Source organism: Erpetoichthys calabaricus, chromosome 12, assembly GCF_900747795.2.
Source record: "Erpetoichthys calabaricus chromosome 12, fErpCal1.3, whole genome shotgun sequence".
In the NCBI taxonomy this organism is placed as follows: domain Eukaryota; kingdom Metazoa; phylum Chordata; class Cladistia; order Polypteriformes; family Polypteridae; genus Erpetoichthys; species Erpetoichthys calabaricus.
The window spans coordinates 119,125,778-119,153,098 of NC_041405.2; positions in this window are offsets into that span (position 1 = coordinate 119,125,778).

The following is a 27,321-nucleotide window of genomic DNA, read 5'->3' on the forward strand; positions in this document are numbered from 1 at the left end:
TTTTAATGCAAGTCCAGGGACAACAGAGACCAAACTAAATCAGATTGACTGCGTATCCTGGATGGGTGCACCTTTGCCCGAAATAACACCGTTGAGTCTTTTAAATGTGTAAATACAGCAAATGTCATACATTTTTCTTTGTAAAATAGCTTAGAAAGAAAGAATATACACATAACTGCAATTACAAGATATCTTCAACAGTATTTACCAGGAATTCTTCCTGCCTTGCAACTGATGCTTGCTGGGGTAGGCTCTGGTTATGTGGGTCTGGGAAATGGATGGATGGATGGAAGAATGGATTATTAGTATTCTTTACATTGCAAATGCTTTTCAAGCAGTCTGACGCAACTTTGTGGCTAAAAAACCAGACTGTTAGGAAGTCAGATATAAATAGACAATATAGATAAACCAATTATTCTTTCGTTTAGGTAATGACTTATTGTTTACACTAATTCAAATGCCACTGAGCATTATAGACAGAGCTGTAAATTAGAAAGTATTTGAAATCATTTGTGAAGCAGAGAAAAAAAATCTTTCATTATAGATGATCCTTTGTCTGGTTAAAGGCTGCAGTGTATCCTGATTTTTATTACAGTTAAACACTAGCCTGCTCACAGTGGCGGAAAATACAGTGAATAGAAATGCAGCACTAACCAGAGGAGCAGGAATAGCCACAGCACCCAAAGTTGGTGTTTAGTAATGTTATAAAGACAATTAAAAATATTCAAAGGTGAAATAAAGCTACAGGTGCGTTACTGAGAGTTCTGCTTTGCTGAAAGAAAATTTATGCTTGAATAGCAGCCATTCACAACCCTGTATTGGCATCCAAGCACAAAAGCAGAATGCAAAAATAGCTACTGGACAGATATATATCACAGCTTGTTTCATAAATCAATTGACATATCAATTATCAATGATCCATAAATCACTTCACAGCCTATCCAAGCAGCAATCGAAACAGGCAGGAATCAGTTCTGGACATAAATAACATTCTCTCCCAAAAGATGACTAACCCAGAAAATCATACCACGTTGACAAAAGACATTCATAGAAGTCAAAGTTGGGCCAAGTGTCAGCATGTCATGTAATTCTGGAGAAGCTGGCAGGGTGCTAGCAGATCTCTAGCTAACCAGACACATATTAAAGTAGGTACCAGTTACATTCTATTTATTTGTTGCTGTGAAAAATAGTTTTCCACAATAACATAGTGGAGGTGTGCCTTTCACTAAATTGCCTGCTTGACATGTTTGTATTAAAGCTGACACTGTTAATCATTTTTTTATGAATGTTAATGTGCATAATGCTTTTGTGTGAAGCAGTCCCTCCAGCATCCATGTGTAGACCCCCCCCCCCCCCCCCCCCCCCCCCCAATCATACTCACTTTCACTAAAAAGTGTTACATGGGCATAATGATATGCAGTATACCCAGGAGAATGGGTATGAAAATGCCATCCAAAACAAAGCCTAATTCTTACAGATCTCACTCTAAAGAGCGTACTGTAGGTTCTTATCTGTGAACAGGCTGTCTTATCTTCGTGTCACATTATATATTTCTTTCAAATCACTGCTCCATCCTCATGAGATTATCAGAGAGTCTGCTTTAATGCCTTCCTTTTATGCAATCACTGGGTCTCTTGGGGAGAGCAGTGTTTAAATTTTCTAAAAGCGCTGCTGTCTTCACAAGGCTTTCCCCAGCAAGACAGCAGCAACCTACAGGAATTGCAACTCACGTTAAATGTTTGTCATCTCCATAGCACAAAAAATGAAGACAAGAAAGAGTTCTGTTGTTTTTTCTGCAATAGATGAGCAACTGTTGTGTGAAAAATTAAGTGCACCCTCCTTGAATTTACATAACAGGATGTAGCGATTGTTAGATGTATTTGCTGTCAGTGTCTGTTTGTACCTTTCGTTGTTTTATAATAATGCATACATTCAGTTGCAAGGGCTTTTCAAGCTATGGACTGCTTTGGTGGGACCACCTGACACAGAGGGCCAATGAAAGCCTTAAATAAGGGAGGGCAATGCCAGAGAGAAAAAAAAAGAAAAGAAAGTTCATTTCAAGATGTGCCCAGATTTATGGTAAAAGATGTAAATCTCATTATTAAAACATCATGCCAAACATAAGGAGCTAAAAAAGAGAAGGGCTTCAGACTATATGTTTCAAGCTACGTCCGCGATTATGATGATAAGATCCAGATGTATTAACATGTACGTGTACAGGCCAAGGTTAACATAGTGATACCGGTAACGTTATGTGCCTGTGTCAATCACTGTTACAACCTTCTTAGCATCTTTGTGAAATTCAGTTTCAAACAAGGTTTCAGAGAAAGAAGAGTTTACCACTAGGGCTCAGTGCTACAGATCAATGAGGAAAAGCTAAAAGCCTCACAGTTTGTGCACAAGTTATCCTGCAGGTTCAGGTTCTCCTTACTGTGAGGAATCATCGATACCACTGTGCCACAGTGCCACCCTATAATTGTTAAACTTTGATCAGGGACAGTTGAATACGTATGTAAGTTTAATACAAAACACCATAATTCTGCTGGGCGTCTTACCTTGTAAGCAGATGTCTGCTGTCTGAGTCAGCAAAACAGTGAATTCCAAACCGCTGCTTCATTGGAAGTGTCTCAATTTATTTCCTCAGCTTGAGGATCACCTCTCTGAGAGACATGTTTTCATCAACAACCCCTGAATCTGGAGCTGAAGCATATTTGTTGTCCTGGAGGATTTTATTACCACCCTCCTCCTCTTCCTCCTCGTCCGGTATGTTATCCTCCATTGGTTGCTTTCTCCTCTCTCAGACACCTGGGGTCTCATGCATAACGCCATGCGTAGAATTCACACTAAAACATGGCATACAGACAAAAGTGGAAATGTGTGTACGCACACAAAAATCCAGATGCATAAATCTGTGCGTATGCCAACTTCCATGTTCTTCCGCTCCATAAATCCTGGTCAGCGTGAAAGGTAACACACATGCATGCGCCTGCTGCCACTCTCCACACTCCTCTCAGAATTACGCCTCTTTTGAATATGCAAATCAATATAAATAGCCCTTAAGCTCAACGTTCTGTGAAAAGGCAATGGCAAAAGCACGGGGGGAAAATAGAAGAATTTCAGCGAATACCAAGTGGAGGCAAGGAAAAATGTACTATTTGTTGGTTTAAACAGTGATATAAACAACAAAAGGAAGTTGATCAAGTGACATGGAGTGTCGGAGAAACTGGAAAGCTCAAGTTCACAAATAAAAAAGTTGTCTGTAGCCCACTGTCTGTGTGTCATATGGAAGCTTATTAGGGTACAGAGAAAAGAAAAGAAAAAAATAGGGACACAGTGGGAAAAAAGCTCGAAATGTCAACTTTAATCTCAAAATTTCCACTTTAATCATGCAGCTTATTTTGTCATTAAAGTAGAACATCATAAACTTTATCTTAAAATCATTTAATTTACTAGTTTCTCAAATACCATCGTAACTAAAGTAGCACATTAAATGCTTTGTTTTGTATGTGTTCTTCTGTGTACTCTATGTGTGTGAATCACTACATGCTTCTTAAACAGACTTTCTTTTTCTCCGACAGGACACAGAATCCATTACATTCGTGATATTACAGCTCTCTGAATAATTAAAATACTGAGATGTATACTTGATATAATTTTAATGATGATAGGAGTTAAAGCATATTATTAAACATGGGAACATGGTGGTGCAGTGATAGTGACGAGATGGTGCCTTGTCCAGAGATTGTTCATGCCACCGTGCACGACCTTCAATGAAATTATATATTGCAGCAGTACTGTCTCTTTCAAATGTACTAACCCCCAATTCCTGTCCTTCCTTTTCTTTTTCCAAGTACCCAATCGCCACATAATCATTTATTACATAATTTGTAATAGATGTTAAGACATTTGTAAGCTTAGAACTCCGATTCTTCAAAACTTTTAAGGAACACTGAAATATATTTGTAGCACATGTTGTGGAGGATTGCCGGCTTTCGATTCCGGCTCTCACCCCCAGGCCGCCAGGAGGAGCTCTCCCAACAGCGTGAACGTTCCCCGAGTTCCAGCAGGGCCTCATGGACTATGTAGTTTTTATACGCAGCCCTGCTGGATACCTTGGGGGCCACCAGGCGTCGCTGTAAGGGGGCTCGTAGGCTCGCATGTGTCCTATAACCCGGGAGTACGTCACGGTCAAGTGACAGGAAGGAACGACATGCTCCCGGGGTGAAGAAAAGGACTGTTTACCCTGACCCGGAAGGGAAAAGGAACTGTGGACTGATTGGACAGAAACACTTCCGGGTCAGGGGATATAAAAGGACGATGGGAAATCCCAGATGTGGAGCTGAGCTGGGTGGAAGGGTGGCAACGCGTCTCGGAGTGGAGGATTGTGTTTATTGTTATTTGATTATTGATTTATTATTGAGTATTGTGGAGAGGAGGGTGCTTTGTGCACATTTATTATTATTATTATTATTAATAATAAACTATTATTTGGACTTTTATCTGGTGTCTGACGTCTAGTCTGAGGGTTCAAGGGGTCATGGAGACCATAATCTGTCACAATGTTTAATTATTCTATCCATCTATCCTTCCAATGTCGCACCAGCCCCAGCAAGAATACAGTGTGAGGCAGGAACAATCCCTGAACTAGCTAGTGCTATGACACCGTGTCCTCACATGTTTAATTATTAACAATATAGATTATTTAAATGATGTTAACATTTTATCTGTATAATGTAATAAACATATTTTACTGCATTTCACCTTAAAAATTATATTGTCATCATATGTAAATACACATTTTATAAAGTGGCTCAGGTTGTGCAATATTAAAACTGTATCGCAAGTTTACCGTGAGGTAATTGTACTTGCAAGTACAAACAGTTCTACTAGGAGCACTTGATGGACTGATTGACTGGGTTTATAGTTATTGGGATGAAACTGTTTTTGAACCGCGATGTCCCTAAAGGAAAGGCTCTGAAGCGTTTGTCTTATGAGAGCAGCTCAATAGACTGTGCGCATGGCTGAGGCAGCGTGTAATAGATGCTGTACTGTACACCGATAATTATCTTTCTGATCAGCTGCTGTAGAGATGTGATTCCCCACTTAGATACAGTGGGATAAATACTTGAGAGTAATAACGCTAAAGCAGCTATGGTATTTGGAATAGTTTGGCCATTCCGTGGACCATTGTATTGTTACAAGTTAATTACAATCAGATGCCTTAAAGTAATAAACAATATGCAGTTAATTTCAGTGTATATGATAAAGTCGCATCAGGGATGTGGATCTTAAAAAGAAAGGGAAACCACATTGGAACAAAAGCACTGCTTTGACGTTGGGTTCCGCCAGTTTGCAAAACCGAGCGGAGAACTTGCGTACGCCAGGGATTGAGCTAGCGTGAAAATGTGCGTGGCTTTACGCCAAGTTTAGTTTTTATACATCGCGATGTAAGCGTGGAAATGGGCGTACACAACATTTTTGTGCGTACGCACTGTTTATACATGAGGCCCCTGGTCTTGAAAGTGGAACGGAGAAATTTTTCCACTCAAACAATGCAGGAACTGCTCCCTTCTTCAACAGTCACTGCCCTGTCTCAGACTGTGACCCGTGAAAATCCACTTTTTTAAAATGCGGCTACAAACTCGGGTGTGATGATTAACTGTAAAGCTCCCTCTCTGGATAGTGATGATCGATTTAGATTGGGGTTCCACATCGGAGGGAAGTGTATGAAAACTAAGTACCTTTTGTACCTACTGGATGCTGAACATAAAGGTACACAACAATATTCAGCTGTACAGCTGTCTGTACTCAGAAACTTAAACTTCTTTTTCACGGACATTCTTGCCACTAACTAAAAATCACTGCTGCAGTATGGAGAATGGAAGTGGCTGAACGTGCTGAGATTTCACCAGAAGTACGTCAGCACTACCCTATGTATATAGCCCATTAATCCAGATCTTAGATTAAGGGTGAATTATGTACTCGAAGGACATCAGTGGAAATTAAGGGGAAGAGCATTTAAAACTGAAACCAGAAAGCACTTCTTTACGCAGGGAGTTGTGGGACTCAGGAATAAAACAACAGGACATACTGTATAGTTGAAGCAGAAGCACTGACAACATTTAAGAAGCATCATTTATTTGATAGATGTCATGCATATATGTGTGTGGATCACCCTCCTGACTCATGTTAAGTAAGCAGTCCCACCGCGCTAATGGTATCATCTCTTTCTATTCCCGCAGCCAGGAAAAGATGGCCAGCAAGGGCAATTGACTCTACCCCTTCCAGAGGAGTTTAAAGGGAGGATCTCATTTTGGACCAGTGTTCAAGATAGATGGACCTCCAAACTAGAACTGATCAATTCCCAGCAGTGGGTAGTTTATGTTTTGTTATAGTACCACCATGCACCATTTTTGTTTAAGACCTCAAGTTATTATTAAACAGGGTGATTCTTCTGGCTCCCCAACAGTCCAGTTGTTTTATCTTGCATGACACACAGGACACAAAGAAAATTTCTTTCTCAAAGAAACATGCATTCAGGTTTGCTTCTAAACAGGAAATAAGTCTACTGGAAGAGACGTTTGATATCTCTTGCTTTTCACCATTTTCTTGCTGTCTGTAACGGTAGGTCATGCGTTTCTGTTGAGCACATACTTTCCCACTTTTCCTAAAGAGAAACTACCATTCCTCTTAATGGGGTTGTGTCACCCATCTGCACTGCTTTTTATTATGTTCAATCATTCAAGAGCATTAGAGTGCCTTGAATGAACTGAATCCATCGATTTTCAGGCAAACTTAATCTAATTTAGGTTCACAGGGCCAATGCATATCTTGACATCATCAAGCATAAGACAGGACCCTTCTCTGGATAGTTACTCATCTTTGCAGTACTAATTTACCGTAGTGTGTGATTTCTCACTTTTTGAATGCCACGAGGTCCGCTAGGAGAGGATAGATGTCACATTTTATTAAATACTTTTAGTGCTTTCCTGCTTGCATCCATTTCATGCAAGTATGGTCACTGCTACCTTAAGTGAAACCGGGTGGGGGAATAGCTGTGCTATTTTAAAATCTAAGTGTGTCAGCTGAATAAATGCACAATTCCTCTTTGCTTGACCTCAGACAGCAAGGTCTGTCATTTAGAATCAGGTGCTAATTTGCTAAAAATGCATGAAATCATGCAGCCAAAATATCAGCCCACTGAAATAATTCGGCCACAGGATTGTATGTCATAAATGGGCCAATGGTGCGCTCTAGTGGCAAAGGATTATTTTATTTTCTTGCAAATGGTTTACTACTAGCCTGTATATATTTCTTTATTGCCTGTTGGGTTACGTTGACTTTCTCACATGTGAAGAACAATTTGTTTGTAGCAGGAATGTGCAAAAATAGCACAATGTTCAACAGATATAATTAAATTGGCTAATTGTGTATTTCCCCTTGGGATTAATAAAGTATCTATCTATCTAATTGTGTATTTCCCCTTGGGATTAATAAAGTATCTATCTATCTATCTATCTATCTATCTATCTATCTATCTATCTATCTATCTATCTATCTATCTATCTATCTATCTATCTATCTATCTATCTGACAATTAATAATATGAACTGTTATACTTAGAAAAAACACCCAGGATTTCTACAGATAAGAAATTCTATCAGTACATTGTAATGGTTTAGTGTTTATCAGGGTTACTATATCAACTAGAATTTAAAATCCTTATAGCTCTGTGAGTAAAAGAGTCCTTAAGTCTATTGCTCTTGAGTCTTGAAGATCTAAATTTACAACCAGAAGGCAACATTTGAATCTTTAGAATCGAAGAATGGCAACTGACTGACAGAATTCTTCCTAACTAGCTCAATGAGTCAGCCGCAATAATTTTAGAAATTTACTGCTAATTTGTTGGAGTTGTGGAAAAGAGTTTTTGTTCTTAATTCTGAGATTCCAAACAAAACATATAAAAAGAAAAGTAACTGTATATTCAGTGAAAAACTTGACTAAGTTGTCACTATTGTTCTCTGTTGTTTAGTCCCTCAAGGATCAAACAAGTCCAGGAATTCAAGTACCTGGGGTAACTGGTCTATGAGAAGAAAGACCTGTCAACTGTGAAGATCCTCAGTAGGACTGGACAGGCCACTGCAGCATTTGATTCACTCAGGTGGTGCCTGTTGAAGAAGACCAACATCACCCTAAACACCAAAGTTCATCTCTACCTCATGCTCATCCTGCCGATTCTGCTCTTCGTACCTGAACCAACTCAGAGGCATTTCAAACGTGATGCTTGCAACAAATTCTCCACATCTCAATTTGCGATCGTATCCCAAACAAAGTTATCCCAACAACGTGCGTGTAACAACCGACTGTAGACAAGCAAATTGAGCAGCAAAGGCTCAGATGGCTTAGTAATGTCTGCCGATTGAGCCCAGACTGCACACCAAATCGACTTCTGTGGAGGGGGTTCCCCCACCCAATATAGAATACAATGAATTGCACCCAAAAGACTTGGATCAAGCTAGTATTGCAAGACTTTAAGACACAACGCCTTGACCTGAATCAGGCAAGAACAGTTGCCATGGACCGCAAAGCATGAAAAAAGTATCTTGAGCAACATCCAAAAACCCTACAGCACCTACAGCAATGTATTGGTTGTGTGATCAGCCACCACTTCCAGTCGCCAGCTAAGGATCAGAGAGAGAGAGGGAGACAGAGAGAGAGAGAGAGAGAGAGAGAGAGAGAGAGAGTCTGTTGTTTAAATCAGGGTAGTTTTCAAACAAAGACCAGCCATTTTTGTTCCTTCTTACTGATTTGTTCTGCATTCAAATCGAAGGTCAGGCTGTTATCAATAATTGTCCCTTAATATTTGCAGTACTCCACCATTTCTTCAAATTGCCTTTTTATTATCTAAATTTAAAATCACCAGCCACAACCATTGTTTTAGGAAAGTTGTTTTTTCTGTAAAACTGAATAATCATGCCCCTCAAAATAAAATCAACAAAATGTCTGTGATTGCCCTCATTATCTTGTAAAAAAAGGCTAGGATAAGGATGTCTGTATGTAAAAGCTACATTTTATTGATAGAATAAAATATTTTTACTCAAAGATAAATGTCAAGGTTTATATTTGAATACCAATATTTATATTTAACTCTGCTTGTTCTAATATTTTTTATAAACCTTTGAGTGAGCCAGAGATGGGGAAGATAAACAGAGATAGGGTGATAAAGATAGAGAAGCTGAGATGTGCTTCTGTCTACAACTAAAACCACAATGGGTAAATTTTTGTTAACAAAAGTCCCAAAATCTTTTCATGCAAGTTGGGAAACATTATCTGATAAGACTCCTAGTTTTGGGGTGTCTGGCACTTTTTTAATTTGGTTCACAGTCCATCACACTTAAAATGATCCAGTTCTCAAAAATGATGTAGCGTGTACATGCCATGGTCAATTAGGGTTCTTAGAGTGACATTATTTAAGAAATGTACAACACTTTCTGTTGACAGCAATGGGTCAGACACAGGTGCAAGGTTTGAGTAACAAGCCCATCAATCCTCTTTTAATCGGCCACAAAAACAAAAAAACAAACAAAAACCCCCCCACAAATAATAGCTACTATTTCATTCTTTCTTCTTATACAAAGTATGCTGAGTAGAAGAGCTCTTTCTCTCTATCTCTCTCTGTCAGGTCCCTAAATAAATGTCCACTTCTGATCAGCAGAGAAAATATGAACAAGACTTCTGGAATCTGTGGTGGGGAATGCTCAGGGATCTTCTGATACTTGCCCCTTAGAACTGTGGGGGGAAAGGAAGAGAAAACAGAGCAGCCCCTCTCATCCCAGGGTGGAATTGCTTACCTCAACAAACCATGAGGCCCCCTAAAGTCCTTGATTTGCTTGCACATCACATGGAAAAATAAAATGGGCTGACACCTTCTGGTGTGAATGTGTGGCAATGTCTGTGTTCTTATTATCCGGAGGTTAGGAATTTTCACGTTTATAACTGATACTACTCATCTGTGAAAACTTATTTCTCTGATACTGAATTTTTCAACTACTCCTAAATGTGCTTTCTTTGTACCTCAGGCCATTTTTGGTACAATTTTTCTCTCAGTTAAATGAGTTGTCCATCATTTTCAGCATCAGTTTGCTTGTCATGCACAGTGTGAAACTGCATTTCCCAGGCTTTTTTAAGGCTGCCGTCTTGGTGAAATATTATTATGACTTACTTGACCAATGTCTTTTTAAATTAAAGGATCAAGATGCTGTTTACAAACATTTTAACTTTCTCCATTTCTCTATTTCACATATGAGGGGATAAATTGTTTCCCTGAATAAAACTGACTGACTAGATATCCCTAGAATATATTTTGAGTATTGCTGGAAGGATGTGCAGTATAATGTGCAGAAAGGTCTTAGGTACATATAAGTTAATTCCGATGAATTCAAAAATAATGAAATGAATGCTTCTAAATATCAAAAATTGTACTATAAATAGCAGTAACCTTTAAAAAAATCAAATTAACCACCCATTGCCTTTAAAAGTGCATAATTTCTTTTAGGTACACTATTGTGCTGGTAGTTTGTTCCAAGCACCTTGGAGAACTTGCCCCCAGTTCTTCTACAAACTTTGGCTTGCTTCTGTTGCTCCAGGTAATCCCAGACCACCTTGATGACTGGCAGCATAGGAGGACACCATTAATTCCAACCAAATCACCAACTCCATGTATAGAAATGTGGCCCCTGACCATCAGAGAACCTCCAACGTGCTTCACTGTTGCCTGCAGACACTCTTCCATGTAATGCTCTCCAGCTCTTGTGCTAACAAAGTGCCTCCTGTCTGAGTCAGAAGTGTAAAATTTTGACTCATCCATCCAGAACACTTGTTGCTGTTCTCCAGCATCTCAATGCTTGTTGTGATGGATGGCAGGGGCCCATGCCTGTCTGGCACGCCCCTCTGACACTTGGTCCAGGGGAATTGCCATGGGCTACACACTACTTCCCCCGGAACGTTTGGTGGCAGCCCCCCTGGGTTGCATCGGGGCCACAGGCATGGGACTTTGGAGCTCAGCCTTGTTGAACTCCGTGGGCCACCGCCAGGGGGAGCTGCATGGCTTAATGAGCCTGTGTGGGCTGGAAAGCAGCCACACCCAGAAGTGCAGCCTGAATTAGGTTAATTATCATCTGAAGCACTTCCAGGTGGGCTATATATTGTGAAGACAATAAATTTGTGTTATTTTTACGTATGCCTCACTGTCTCTTTGTCCTGGGTCGGGCGCCTTTTCACATTGTTTTTTGTGCATAGGTGGGCTACTTGGAGAAGTTTTTTTTTGTCAGCAACTCCTCTATGATGACATTTCTGATAAGACTTCTCTGGACTGTAAAAGGGTGCCCTTTGCATATGGTGGGTTGTGTGAGTTCAGAGCTGAGAGAAATATTGGACTTCTTTCAATTTTAAAGAGATATTAGTTTGATGTATGGCAATAATTGCATGGTGCTACCAGTACTCACCCAATGGATTTTTGCTGGTTTGATTGCTACTCTAGTTATCTTGCTATCCTTAGGTGGGTTAGGGTGCCACACTACAATTTTGATTATGAGAGTGTAGCAGGCGCACACGTTTTATTTGCTCCCCTGTGGCTGGCACTGAAGCTGCTCATTTAAATAATGGAAAGCCAGTTCATATAAGAAATCTAGGGGACTGACAGCTACTCAAAGTACGTCTTTCTCTGTGGTTGTGTGTCTCTTAAAGATTTAGTGTACAGCTGCAACCTGTTAGTATTAAGAGTGGAACAAGTTTTGGGAAAATTCCCTTTATGCAGCTTTGAGCTTTTACAAGTTCAAAGTTTTTATAGACATTACCAACAGCGGTAAAACTACTACTCAGACGTTCACAAAACTTGGCATAGGCATTCAGGACTTTGAAAGAGACTTTTGTACATTACCTGTATAACTTCAGTCCAAAGCTTGGCTTTTGAGTTCTAAAAATTCAAATTTTTTAAACTCAGTAGTGATATTGCATCTTGCATACACTGTATTTTGGTAAAATTACGACATATACTGTAATCAACCTTATAAATACGGACAAAGTCATGTGCTGGCCATATCACATTTCTTACAGCTGTAGCACAAGTGGGTTGAGTTGCTTACTCAGGATCATACAGTGAAGCACCAGTCTTGTGGTTTTAAGTTTTATGCCACTACAGCACACTGTCGACTGAAAAGAGGGATGTCCTTGCCCTTTAAGTTTAATATAGTGACATCCACCCTCTGGGGCTGAACGATCACGCTAAGTGGAACATGCCACAAGAATTCTAAACATGATGAACTCAAGGGGTTTGGCATATACAGCATGTATGGCATCCACTAGCATAGGGGTAAAAGATTTTACAACCGAATATAACATAACATCCCATCCCACAGCCTACTCACAGAAACTCCCATACCAATATTCACACATTCTTTTTTTAGTCCAATGATAGAAAGTTACAGTATCTGTGATTAATTTAGACATATACCCAGGGATTTTCTGAAGAGACACAGTACAGAAGGAGTCCAGTCTTTGTCTCAGGTCACTGGATTGCATCGATGTTTTGCAACCATATAGCAAGACAGGAAACACCAGGGGCCTCATGTATAACGCCGTGCGTAGAACTCACACTATAACATGGCGTAAGCACAAAAGCGGGATTGTGCGTACGCACAGAAAAATCCAGATGCAGGAATCTGTGCGCACGCATACTTTCACGTTCTTCCACTACATAAATCCCGATCAGCGTGAAAAGTAACGCACGTGCACGCGCCTTCTGTCCCGCCCCAACTCCTCCCAGAATTACACCTCTTTGAATATGCAAATCAATATAAATAGCCTTCTGTGAAAAGACAATGGGAAAAGCACAGGGGGAAATATAAGAATTTCAGCGAATACCAAGTGGAGGCAAAGGAAAAACGTACTATTTGTTGATTTAAACAGTGGTATAATCAACAAAAGAAAGTTGATCGAGTGACAGAGTGTCGGAAAAACTCGAAAGATCAAATTCACAAAGTCGCACAGTGCCCGAAATAAAAAAGAAATCACATATCAAAGTCGCCGTGAAAAGGCAAGTCATAGCCCACTGTCTCAGTGTCATATGAAAGCGTATTAGGGTACAAACAAAAAACATAGGCACACAGTGGGGAAAAAAGCACGAAATGTCAACTTTAATCTCGAAATTTCCAATTTAATCACGTAGTTTATTTTGCCATTAAAGTAGAACATCATAAACTTCATCTTAAAATCGTTTATTTTACTAGTTTCTCAAGTAGCACGTTAAATCCTTTGTTCGGTGTTTGATCTTCTATGTGCTCTATGTGTGTGAATCACTACGTGCTTCCGTTCTTTCTCTTTCTCCGACAGGACACAGAATCCATTACATTCGAGATATTACAGCTCTCTGAATAATTAAAATACTGAGATGTATACGTGATATCATTTTCATGATGATAGGAATGAAAGCATGTTATTAAACATGGGAACACGGTGGCGCAGTGATTGTTCATATCTCACGCAAGAGGCTTGCTGCACCATGTGCGACCTTCGATGAAATAATTTATTACAGAAGTACTGTCTCTTTCAAACATACTAACCTCCAATTCCTGTCCATACTTTTCTTTCTCCAATCGCCACACAATCAGCTCTGTAATAGACGTTAAGCCATTTGTAAGCTTAGAACGCCGATTCTTCAAAACTTTTAAGGAACATTGAAATATCTTCGTAGTACATGTTTAATTATTCTATTCGTCTATCCTTCCAGTGTTGCATCAGCACCAGCAAGAATACAGCGCAAGGCAGGAGCTATCCTTGAACTAGCTATACGCTGCGGCACCGTGTCCTCACATGTTTAATTATTAACAATACAGATTATTTAAATGAAGTTAAAGTTTTATCTGTATACTATAAGCAACATATTTTGCTGCATTTCATCTTAAAAATGATATTGTCATCATACGCGCTTTATAAAGTGGCGCAGGTTGTGCAATATTATAACTGTAGTGTAAGTTTACAGTGAGGTGATTGTACTTATAAGTACAAACAGTTCTACAAGGAGCACTTGATGGACTGATTGAGTGCGTTTATAGTTCTTGAGATGAAACTGTTTCTGAAACGCGAGGTCCGTACAGGAAAGGCTTTGACGCTTTTTGCCGTGGTTGAGGTAGTGTGTACTTGAAACTGTATACTGATAATTCTCTTTCCGATCATCTGCTGCTGTGATTCACACTCAGATACAGTGATATAAATACTCCGAGTGGTGCAGTGAGAGTAATATGGAAAAAGATGATCAGCAGTGGCAACCCTTAACGGGAGCAGCAAAAAGAAGAACAAGATGCAGTGAGCGTAACAACGCTAAAGCAGTTATGGTATTTGGAATTCTATGGCTATTCCCTGGCCCATTATATTGCTACAGGTTAATTACGATTAGATGCATTACACTAATAAACAATATGCAGTTAATTTCAGTGTATTTATAAAGCCGCGTCAGGAATTTCGATATAAGAAAGAAAGGATGAGCACACAGGAACAGTAGTTTGACCATTCTGTGGACCATTATATTGTTACAGGTTAATTACAATCAGATGCATTAAATTTATGAACGATATGCGGTTAATTTCAGTGTATTTGATAAAGCCGCCGCCGTGGATGTAGATCTAAGAAAGGGTAACCACACAGGAACAGTAGCACTGCTTTGACGCTGGGTGCCGCCAGTCTGCAAAACCGAGCGGAGAAATTGCGTACGCCAAGGTATGAGTTACCGTGGAAATGTGCGTGGCTTTACACCAAGTTTAGGTTTTATACATCGCGATTTGAGCGTGGAAAGGTTCGTACGCAACATTTCTGTGCATACGCACCGTTTATACATGAGGCCCCAGGACTGTAAAGACTTGGACCTTTGTCATTTATAGAGATATTGGGAGTACCACATACCCCTTTCCAGTGACCTCATGATCCCCCATGCTCTCCCAATCCATCTACTGACTTCATAAGAAGAGTCACCAGAGATATAAACGTCACTGCCAAAGTAAGTAAACCTCTCAACAAGGTCAACACTCTCTCTGCAAACAGACACACTGCTGATGGCTGTGCCCAAGAGGTCATTAAAGGCCTGGATCTTGGTTTTTATCCAGGACACTTGCAAGCCCAGACACTCAGACACCTTGCTCTGTCTCTCGAGTGCCCCAATCAGAGCCTCCATTGACTCCATGAAGATCACAGCATCGTCAGCAAAGTCAAAATCAATGAACCTTTCTTCACAAACAGTTGCCCCACAGCTGCTGTACTCCACAACCCTGCCCAACACCCAGTCCATGCAAGCATTGAACAGAGTAGGAGTAAGAACACACCCCTGACGAACCCCAGAATCAACAGGAAAAAACACAGTGGATTGCCTCCACTCTGCACAGCACTCACAGTACCAGTGTACAGGCCACCCATGATATCCAGCAACCTCGAGGAGATCCTGCAAAGTCTCAGGATGTCCCACAGAATAGGTTGATCAACTTAGTTGAGCACTTTTCGAAACTCGACAAAGGCTGCAAAGAAACGATATTCATGTTTGCACTCCATGAGAACCCACGTACCCGGGCTGCGGTTGATGGTAGACTTCTTATGCATAAAACCAGACCGCTCTAGTTGCTGGTAGGTGAGTAAGTGATCATAGATCCTAGCTTGGACCTTACCCAGGCACTGAGCCTGTCCTTTTAATTAGCTTGTCAATTTGGTGAGCCTCTCTTGAAGTGATGTTACTGGTCCAGCATACTACAGCATAGAAAACTGAACTGGCCATCACAGAGTTGTAGAAGACGTGGAGGATGTCACTTCCCACATTAAAGGAATGCAGTCTCCTAAGGAAAGAGCCTGCTCTACCCTTCCTTATATAGTTCCTCTGTGTTCTGCGACCAGTCCAACCTGTCATTAATTTGGACCCCGAGTACTTGTAAGAGTGGACCATCTCTACATCCACTCATTGTGTCACATGCTGAGTATTTAATGACTTTCAATGTCTACACAACCCCTAAAGGTGATTAAGAAGCACTCTCTCTCTCTCACTCATTTTCTCAGCAGCTTTTCTTGGCGGGAGTTGTGGTGGCAACAGGTCAAGCAGATCATTCCAGTTGTCCCTGTTCCCAGCAGGATCTAGTTCTTAATGGAGAATTCCCCAGCAGTCCAATGGCTCTCCACCCAGAGGGATATGCCCAAAACAGCTCTGGGGTAGCCACCTGTGGAGCATCCTTATAACGGGCCCAAATCACCTCATCTGGCTTCTTTGGATCTGGAGGAGCATTAACGCTCTTTCGATTCACTGAGCTTCTCACCCCATCCAAGAGTGTTAGCCCAGCCACCCAGCAAAGAAACCTTATTTCTGCCACTTGTACGCGTGATCTCATTATTTTGCTCATTACCCACAGCTCATAACCATAGGTGAGGACAAGGATCAAATGGTATACTGAGAGATTTGTCTTTAGACTCAGCTCCTGCTTCACCAGTACAGCACCCCACCACTCCAGTCTACTTGTTGATGTCATTCTCTCTTTTTCCTTCATTAGTGAACAAGATCCCAAGATACCTGAGTTCCTCCATTAAAGGCAGTTGTTCCCTCCTCACCCTTTTCCAAGAGAGAACCATGACCTCAGAATGCTATTTTAATGATTTCTTTCCATATCTGCTGGGCAGATTATATTCTAAGAGATGTCCGGAAGCCCAACCCAGCCAGGACGCCCAGGATATGGAAGGATGGGGAAAGGCAACTTCTTTAAGGCACTGCCTTCCTCGAGATGGTAGATGGCTGCTCCCTGGGATTACAGTGGTGCCCCGGATTAACACAGGACAATATGGGTCTTGGGGTTCTTTATTTCAGCCCTGGGGGTGCTGTGGAGGAATTATGTGAGACAAGGTTTTCGCCTTGTACTGCTCCTTGAGCCGGCACGATTATAATATGTGCTGCCATCCTAGAGTGGCAGCAAAGAGAAAAAAAAAAAGAAAGAAATAATCCAGGGTGCCAGCAACCAAGAGAGATACACCAGTGAAGGCAGAGTTAAGTTAAAAAATGATTATTAGAAGAAATTACACACATTTAACAAAAAACCCCATTTACATATTTTCACGCTGTAGCACTTCCCACCCCACACAAATCACGGAACAAAACACTCAACCACATACTCTACTAATACATAAATATGAGAAAGAGAAAAAGAAAAATGTAATGTGTTCGGAGTCCTTTAAATATTCTTTGTTAGGGATGACCATCTACAGTCTGTGGTGGGGAATGATGTGCCAATCATACCTCCTGTTCCAGGAAACGTACAGTTAAACAGTCCCTTGTGCTGGCCCGTCAGGTCCTCTCCCGAATGCCTTCTACTCATTCACCAGAAAAGGAAAATTATTTCTCCTGAAATGAACCCGGGTTCACCTGACGTTTTCCATGTGGGGTGAATAGCTTTCCCTCTTGCCTTTTCCTGTGATGGCGTCCACTTCTGTCTTGGTTCTGCACTTCCCTTCTCCTTTTTCCCGCCACCCATTTACATACCGTTGGCTCCTCCCCATACAGTCTGTTGGGCCCTCCAAGCCAGGTGCTCCCTTCCCCATGTACTATTGGCCGGCCTTATAAATTCAGCCATTCCCCCATTATCAGGAATGGGGAAAGGTGCAAACTCACAGTGACACACACACATATTACAGACAACCATTACAACCTAACCCGGAAATGCTGGCAGGCCACGTGAGTGGAAGGGCAGAAATACTTCTGGGTTGGGCAATATAAAAAGGACCACCTTAAGCCCAGTCGGGGAGCCAGAGTCAGGTGGATGGTGGACAAAGCTTGCTGGGAGGAGCGGAGGAGGAAGAAAGAGAAAGAAAGAAAGAAAGAAAGAAAGAAAGAAAGAAAGAAAGAAAGAAAGAAAGAAAGAAAGAAAGAAAGAAAGAAAGAAAGAATAATTGTGTGGATACTTTGTTTTTTATGTAAACTATTGTTTATTTATGTGTGGCTGTAGTGCTAGGAAAAGCACTGTGAAGAGTCTAACAAAGAATAAACAAACTCGTGGTGCTTTTAACTTGTGTCTTCAGTGTCTGTGTGTCAGGGTTGAGGAACGACAGTGCCCTCTAGTGTCCACAATATGGTGAATTTTGGTGCACTCAGACTTCAATGCTGCATCACTTTTTGCCACCAATCAAAGTAAAAGTTTGTTTTTGAGTGCAGGAAGGAAGAGAAGAAGAAACACAAACAGGCAAAAGCTCAAAAATGCAAACTGAACACAGAGAGAATGCTTCCAAGTCATGAAAAGCAGTATAATGACCCGCTGCCTTCTCTGTTTTGCAAAAATACTAGGATGAAACAATATTAGTATTTGAAGACTCAACCTGCTGTCTGTCTGTTTAATGATTTCATGCCCACAGGAGGGTAACGAATGTTAAACAGAGAGGAAATATGACAATTGCAATTGCTAAAAATTAAAGAAATGTCTCCATTTGACATTTCAGGGCAGAATTTATATGAAGGCTGCCATTTATATGTGTAAGGTACAGCAAGTGTGTTATGCAAACGCTTACGTAACTGCAATCATCTCCTATACTTCACATGGAGCTACCCTGAAGCACTGGTTAAAGCACTTAACCCGCCATTCATGCAAGTAATACGCAACACTGCATGACAAGTGAGGCCAATTTTATGCAATTCTGATTGATAACTGCATTTTGAGCCTGAACTGCCACAAGGCTGAAGAGCTGTGTCCTGGGGGAAAGAGAGCTCTGATTACCAAACCACCGTCTGATGATGTTGCATAAGATCTGACCTTAAAGCCAGCAGTAGTTTGAGGCCGCTTGTGTTGATTGCAGCTATATTCAGCACGGAGCAGTAGCAGGGCAGATACTATAATTGACTGCTTTAGTCAAACAAAAAGCATCCCTTTTCTTGTCTTTAAAGCTTTAATGATGAGATTGATTCAGTTTAAATCTTACTACTTCATCTGTGCACCTTGCTTCAAGAGGATTTAACTCTTAAATGACATGTCAACAGCATTCACTTTATTCTCATCAAACCACAGCAAAAAAATAAGGCAGGGATCTCAAACTCCAGTCCTGGAGGGACGCAGTGGCTGCAGGTTTTCATTCTAACCCTTTTCCTAATCAGCGAGCAGTTTTCACTGCTAAATAACTTCTTTTGAATTCATTTTAATTGACTTGTTGTTGAAGACTCAGACCCAATAATTGTTTCTTTTTTCTTAATTAGCAGCCAAACAATAATGAGATACAAAATGAGTCAAAACATGACCAGCAAACTGTAATTATACATACAATATCTGAAAATAAAAAGGACGGAGCTGTCAGGAATGTTGATTTGCTCAGGTTCACAAAACATTTTAACAGTGCTCTTAGAAAAGTAAAGAAAAAATCAACAATTTTGAAAATGTCTGCTATTGCACCATGAGAGCAGCAACAAGCCATGAAATTAAAGAACGGGTTTAATTAACAACAAGACTCTTCACCTCAACCGCAACTGGTTGAAGTGAAATTGGTTGGAGTTTGAGGCCCTGACTTAGTTGGTCTTCTGTTGGCTCACTCAATTCACATTTCATTACAGTTTAAGGAAAGAAATGAAGCAATTCAGAGGAGAGATGAAGAAATTCCAGGGAACAAATCTTAAAAAACAAGTCAATTAAAATTAATTTAAAAGAAGTTAATCAGCAGAAAAAACAGGTCACTAATTAAGAAAAGGGTTAGAACGAAAACCTGCAGCCATTGCAGCCCTCCAGGACCGGAGTTTGAGATCCCTGAAATAAAGCATTGCAGGGTATCATGGAAGGTGAAAACATTCATTGTCTCCCCACATTGTTTTACAATAAGCTAGCTAATGGAGCCAATAGTGCCTGATATTTACTGTGCAAGTCTGGTGAAAGATGAGATATGAGTGAAAGTATATGTTTTGACTAAATACTGTCAAAGGGGCATATTTTTAGATGAATGTGTGTAGAGAGTATTTTTCACATCCTGCTTATAATGATCCTCCACGATACATCCTTCCTTACTGATATTATAACAGAGGTAAACTGCCGTGTCCTTGTGCCCAAATTGTTTCATTGGCAAATTCATCCTGGACAAGGAATCCAGCAAATTTGGCTCTCTAAAGAAGCCTTTACCCTTTTGTAATGAGCCTAGGGGTGCGGGGCCTCCTGGCATTCCAACGGTAAGGATAATGGGGAGGTTATTTGAATTATATTTATAACCTTAGTAGGCCCCAGGAATACTACTGAGGAATTAACTGTCCAGTTCTTCTTGTTTGGCTCCCTTTTTTGATCTCCAGTTTTGTACGTTTAGTTGGTCTTTTCACCTATTTAAAAAAGTTAAGATTTCTACTTTCTTCTTCTTCATCTTTCCCTCTATGGCTTTATAGCATCATAGAGTTCTACTTTCAAAACATAATTATATTATTATATAATCTTTATGAGTTAAAAAATGATCTTTACAAACTTTACATTTTCTTTAGTCTTAAAAATCCGGGTTCTGTGGTGTTCTATAGTGTGAATTGTTCCTGAAGGTGACATGTGATCTGTTATTAAGTTCAAGAGGGGCATTTGCTCCTTTACAGAAAGCATTACCTATGGAGTTATTTCTTTAACAATAATTCTCAAAATGTTTTCTGTTTGTTTACATGGGGTCCTGTTTTTTAATGTTAGATTATTATTGAAGATCTGCTAAAATTCACAAAAATAATATAAAATGATGCAAAAACAAAACAGACAGGGCAAATAGTTTTTCATAGCACTCTATAATAAAAGACTTTACAAATCAAATTAAATTCATGGTTTTCATTATGGTCTGCTGTTATAGATCATCATCTATGTTTACTTTAAGTAAATTTCCTAAAATATTACAAAAGTCTATAGCTAAATAAATGCTTTAGCAGATAAATGCATTCATAGCCAACTCACATCTCTCAATGCAAACACCTATCAGTACTTTTTGCAACACAAATCTTAATATTTTCTTGATTCAACAAATACAAATCATCCAAATGAACATGACATGAATATAACTTTGGCATAAAAACAAATTTCCTTAATCTGAAATATCTTTCTTTTATGACAGTTTGCTTTGGTGAATAATCAGCATGATTAACTTACAAAGAGAATTGCACATGCAGTATAAACTAAGCACTACTGAACTGCTCAATCAAGATCAGCAGAAAAATGTATCTGCTTTTTGAATTAATACATTTTTATTCAATTTTAAATAGTCTAAACTACAACTATAAAAAAAGTAGAGCTATTGCTCATAAACTTTAAGACATACGCGTAAAAACAATGTTAAAATATAAATGAAGTGTTCTTTTTCTGAAAAATAGAAAAAACTAAAGGAGCTGAAATTCCCAGTCTAAAAGTAGAAGAAAGCAGCATACAGTTGAACGACTTCTCAGTCCCATAAGTCTGCCAAAAGAAAATCAAATCTTAGTTGTTGTAAGTGAAAAAAATTAAAATGTTGTAAAGGTCAGAATCAAGAGTCAGTATTGTGTTGCACATGATCAGGTTGACAGTACTGCTGTAGCATTTTCAGGACGGGTTTGAATTTATGTACTGTAGTTCTCACTGACTGCAAGAGAAACATAGAGAAAGAGCACACGATGTCAGTGCCTCATATCTGTGCAGTATTGTTCTTATATAATGTGGGTGTTATAGTACATAGTTTCCTTAATACAATAATAAAAGCATACAAGACACTAAACCAGCAAAGAGAAAATCAGAAATGAACCAACAATTAGCTGGACAACAGCTTAGCGTCCACACCAATAGCCTCCTAGGATTGAGCAATCTGCCACCAGCCATCGATGCAGTATGAAAACAAATAAAGACGTCACTTAAGTGCTTAAGATTACATTATGATGGTGCGGGTCGACTCCATACTACCGGATCCCACTGATGGTAACATTTCCAAGGGTTGAGCCGGCAAATGAGGACACCACACAAAGCAAGGGGAAGGTGCAAAAAAGGTGCTCAGTGCTTTTATTAAAAAAAAAAACAAAACACCACACACACAAACAAAACAAGTGTCTAAAAAGTGCAGTGTAAAGAGTCTGTAACAAATAAATAATCCATAAAAACAGGTGAGATGTGGAGGTTAAAATGATGAAATAAATAAAGAATCCTATAAAATGAGGTTAAAACAGCTGGCAGGATACTGTCTTCTGTTAAATGCCCAGTGCCTCTACTGAAACCGACACCTCCTCTGTTGATCCTGGAAGGGACCTCACAACAGAGAAGACATCCTACCGGCAAGTGCAGCCAACCATCCACTACGAGTCTGAGTCCCAGCTGGTTCATGGCTCCACAGCAGGACTCAGGCTCAGGTCCTCCCTGGACCATGGCTCCAGAGAGGACCCCCACCGACTCACGGCGAGTCACTACTACTACTGGCCATCCACCTCCAGGAAATCACTCTGCCAGAGTGACCCACTTCACCAACCCCGAACGACGGCTGTATGCCCAATTCCAGAAGCTCTCATCCAGGGTGCCTGCTTTCTTTCTCTGTCTCTCTCTCACTTGCTCATTCATTCATTTGTTCATTCACCCCAGCACCGGCTTGCTCGTCTGCCTTCTCTTTCCATCTCTTAACCACCCTCCTTTTTCCTCAGTTCTCTTTTCCATTTTGATTCTTTCCCCCTTCTTGAACATGTGCTCCCCTTTTACAGGTGCGATCACCTGATTGCCGCTCCGGGCTGATAATGAGACAATAAAACAGTTCGCAAGTGCCGGCAAGGCAATGCATGGGTGGATGACTACCACACACCAACCCAGAGACAAGCCGCCATAGCAGACAATCGCTCGCACCTGCTGCACTTCCCAGCACAAGCGTATCTGATTATTTATTTATTAAAATAATACCACTCTTTCTAAGCTATGGACCCGCTACAGCACATATAGTACATGCAAAGGTACATGGCATCAAACAGTAAAATGACACATTGTGTATGCTGAAATTAAACTGGCCCTTCAATAAAATATACATACTTACCAAATTCTGTCAAATATTTAAAAATTACTAATGAAATTGACTGTCTCATTCACATTTTATTTTTTTTTCAATTTCAGATCTCACTCATAACTCTTGGCCTGGTGCTATGCAATGTACACAAAGTAAAAGCTATGCTGTTTATATCACATTACAGATATGTGGAAATCAATAATTAATTTTCATTCAGCCCCTGATAATATATGAAAGTTCCAAGCAAATCACTTACTATTTTTCCTCCCATTGGACTGCTAGATGGTTATGTTAACTCATTTTTATAATTTTATGTCACATACATCACTCCCCTTAACCATTGGTGCCAGTCTATTAAGAGCATATTCAGGTAGTGAAGTGCCAGGCATTAGATCTGTGGTGTAACTGTAACCAAACAATTGTTATGCACTGTGACCAAAGCGAAATCGAAAGTCATAATACAAACCATGCATGAGGCAAAAATGAGGAGAAAAGCTGTTAGAAGACTAGAAGCACAGAAACAATTCACAAAAAGGTGCCTTGAATCTGCAAATTTGGATGGGCAAATGTCCGAAAATGCAATATTTTAACTCGTCGTGTCATTACCGGTGTCTCACAACCTCGGATGAGTTTGGCCCATGATGTGGAGCTTGGCAATAATATAAATAACCAAAATGGAGGTGAAGATGGCCCATATAAACTAACAACACCAAAACTGGGACTCTGATCACAAAACTGATTTCAGAATTAGGGGCTAAAACCCTTAAAATGAATTCTCAAGTAAAAGCCCTATTCGGATGGGATTAATTTAATGTGCCAGGCGTTGGATCTATGGTGTATTCTCCATGAAATAGAAGTACTAAGCCTATTTTATTTTTGATAACATGATGGAAGAAAAGATACGGAACAACCATAACATTTACAGTGTGAATGAACTCTGGGATGAATTTGTCGAAACAATCCAGACTCCATTTTATTAAATCTTTTCAAAGTCGATTCCAGATTCAGAGCTAAATTAATTTTGCTCAAACAATAAGACTCTTGTAATGGCATTCCTTTATTTGTTTAAAATTTGAACACTAGGTTAGCTGTGCTGCCATCTTTTATATTGTGGCTGCCAAGCACCCAAATATACAAAGTGGCCGGACCCTTACAAACAAGCACACAAAATGGCTCCCATGATTAGATCACCATCTAAATGGGAATATTATAAATGGAATAAGATAAAATAAAATGAGGCGACAAGTCATGGCAGCTTGAACCAAAGGGTCTAACATCAATATGGATAAAAAATTACTATTAATTTTAAACTGTGGTCTGAAAACTTGAAAAATTAAGCAATATAATGATTTGAAGCACTACAGTTAATCAATGCATTTAAGGCAAAAACATTTTGCAATTTCTAGTTAACTCACACAGTATATACTGTTAATAACATGAGGTCCTACCTTTAGGCGAACTAATTGGATCTGTTGTAATTATGCACTGTTGAGTTTTCCAAGTAATTTATATCAAGTTAATTTTACATGACTAGGTATCCCACAGTAAAGTTACATTTTATTTCTTAAGTGCAACAAAATTGTCTTCTTGTTATATCATTACTATCTGTATTTACTTTACAAAGTCTAGACGTGACTGATTTTCTATCACTTTCCAAGCTTTAAATCCAAATGTATAGGACCTTCTAATGTCTTTCCATCTAATCTTATAACTTCCCTGACAGCCCATTACAAAAAACAGTAAATAATTGATTCATACTAAATCCACAGGGTCTACTTTCAAATTTGTTATACATTTTTATAAACTTATCTCCTTGATTAAAATGTAATAACTAATTAGTTGCTATTATCTTTCTCTTGGTAGCATCATTACAGATGTAAAATCATGTAAAGAAAACTTTATAAATCATTACAACAAAGATGACCAGTCTCTGTCAAAGCAGTAGCCCAGACCAGAGGTTTTCTTCTTCATTTGGAATTACGTTTGGAGAGGCTACCACACACACATTCTGTTCTGCTGCAGCTCTAAAAATTTTAATGCATGTGTTATGCTAGAAGCCCTAACAAGAATATATTTAAAAGTAACTGGAAGAAAAGAAGACAAAATTCATATGAGGAGATCTACCGCGCTGTTACCAAAGCCAAATCGAAAGTCATAAATCAAACCAAGCATGTGTCAAAACGAGGAAAAAGCGATTAGAAAACAGGTTTTAGAAACACAGAAACAATTGACAAAAAGGTGTTTTGAATCTACAAATTTGGATAAGTAAATGCCTGAAACAACAACCTTTTACCTTGCGTGTCATTACTGGTGGCTTACTGACTCAGTCGACACATCCCCATGACAGCGTGGAGCTGCCATAACAACAGTATGGCAAATGTAAATAACAAAACCAGGACTCTGAGGACAAAACTAAAAAAATCCTTTGACTTTATTCTCAGGCAAAAGCTTATTCGGATGGGATTAGTTTTATACCAGGAGGTGAGTTAAAGTAATAATTACCGAAGAACCTCTTTTTTTAAGCTCAATTCAGACAGAATTTACTCCAGAAGGTGGTGTAAAGTCAGTGATTTCTTGACGGTGCTTTACTCTGTATCAGCATTCTCATGTTCCCTTTAGTTAATGTATGTGTACTATTAGTTTGGACCACATTAGCAACCCTTATTATAAGAACAATGTGCCCATTCGCACCTTCAAAGGGGGTGACTCCACACCCACATGCATTTCAATATAAATTGTGTATATCAGTGTGCTGGCGGACTTCCGAGGGGTTGTAACACCCCTAGTTATTCAGCGTGCCGAACAAGAAGTACACCCACAGTTCTTTTTTCCACTTCAGGCACTGAATTAGGTAATTATTACCAGAGGAGTTCTGTAACTTTAGCCCCATTTGAATCACTCAAAGAACATCATTTTACTGAAATATCCATTTAATGTAAACTAATTTAACCCTGAAGTTATTTTTTATAGACATTTAATAGAAGGAAAACGTCCCAGTAATTTTTACTGAGATATGAATGTGCAGTCTGTGAAAAGTTATTGACATGAGCAATTTGGATGGGACTAAAATTACAAAGAGTCATCCGTGTCACACATGTGTGCATGGGAGGAAACTCGAAGGACCAAAAGAAGGCAATTTCATGCCAGGCCAGGGGGTGGTGGGGTGCAATAAACCATTCTCTTTTATCCCTGCAGACACAGACATGGGAAATTCTGCCTGGTCCCGATGACCTCACTTCCGGTTCTGGCCCTGATGACCTCACTTCTGCTGACCTGCCTTAAAAGCAACACAACGTCCCACTTTAAATTCTGTTCTGTTTTGGACTAAACCTGTGCACTTTTGTGCTACCAAACCTTTATTTTTGCAGCCTTATTCAAATATATGGGTGACTGCTCCAAACCTCTTTTTGTGTCAAGGTCTATCATTTTACATCCAGTAAAAATTACTTTACCCCTCCTCCTGGTGTAAAACTAATCCCATCTGAATATGGCTAAAGAGAAATAATGAAAAAAATGGAATCAAGTTCCTTTTCATAACAGTATGTGCCTGCATAGTAATTGAAAGTACATGAGAATACCTAAAACACTAGTTCATTACCTTATAGATCACTCTTTTTAAACTCATTTCTGAGCAAAAAGAACTAAAGAACAGCATAGAACAAAGAGTCTAGATGTACACAGTCAAAAGGGACAAACATTAAAAATATAAAAAATAATTCAAAGGAATCAAAATGTCCTGATTTTGAGTTCCTTTCTACATCTGCTTTTTTGTTGTAGAAATAGTTATTTCATGTTTTGGATGAGGGGCACCGTCATTTTTATAGAGACACAAGTTAAACAACTTCAGGGGCTTTTATTTTTGTTTCAAAGGTTTTAATGTCAGCGATCATTTCAGGATGTGTGTTTTGTTCCTATTAAACTTGACTTTAAGTTTACTTTATTATAACACCGTTTTGTTTTGTGTATTTGGGTTGTCTCATCATCAAGATGTAATTTCTACTTGTTGAGGGGTGTAGTCCTGTCTTGTGACATTGCTTTATAAACAGGTGTGATGAAACCTTTAGCATCCGAGATTGAGGATATTTAAAAGTAGCATTTGCAAGTTAATTAGAGTGGTTCTGACTTTGATCCCATTTTGACTATGAGTTTTTGTTAGTGTTTTGGCAATAAGTTTATGTTGAATTCCCGGTTACAACATTGGTTTAATTTTTGACTAATGCTTCATTTCCTAGTTCTTCCTCATGCCCAGTTGCTCAGTTTTTGCACTAGCAGTACACTTAGCAACTTTGCTTGTTGATGGTTTTGTGAAGTACATCTTCACCT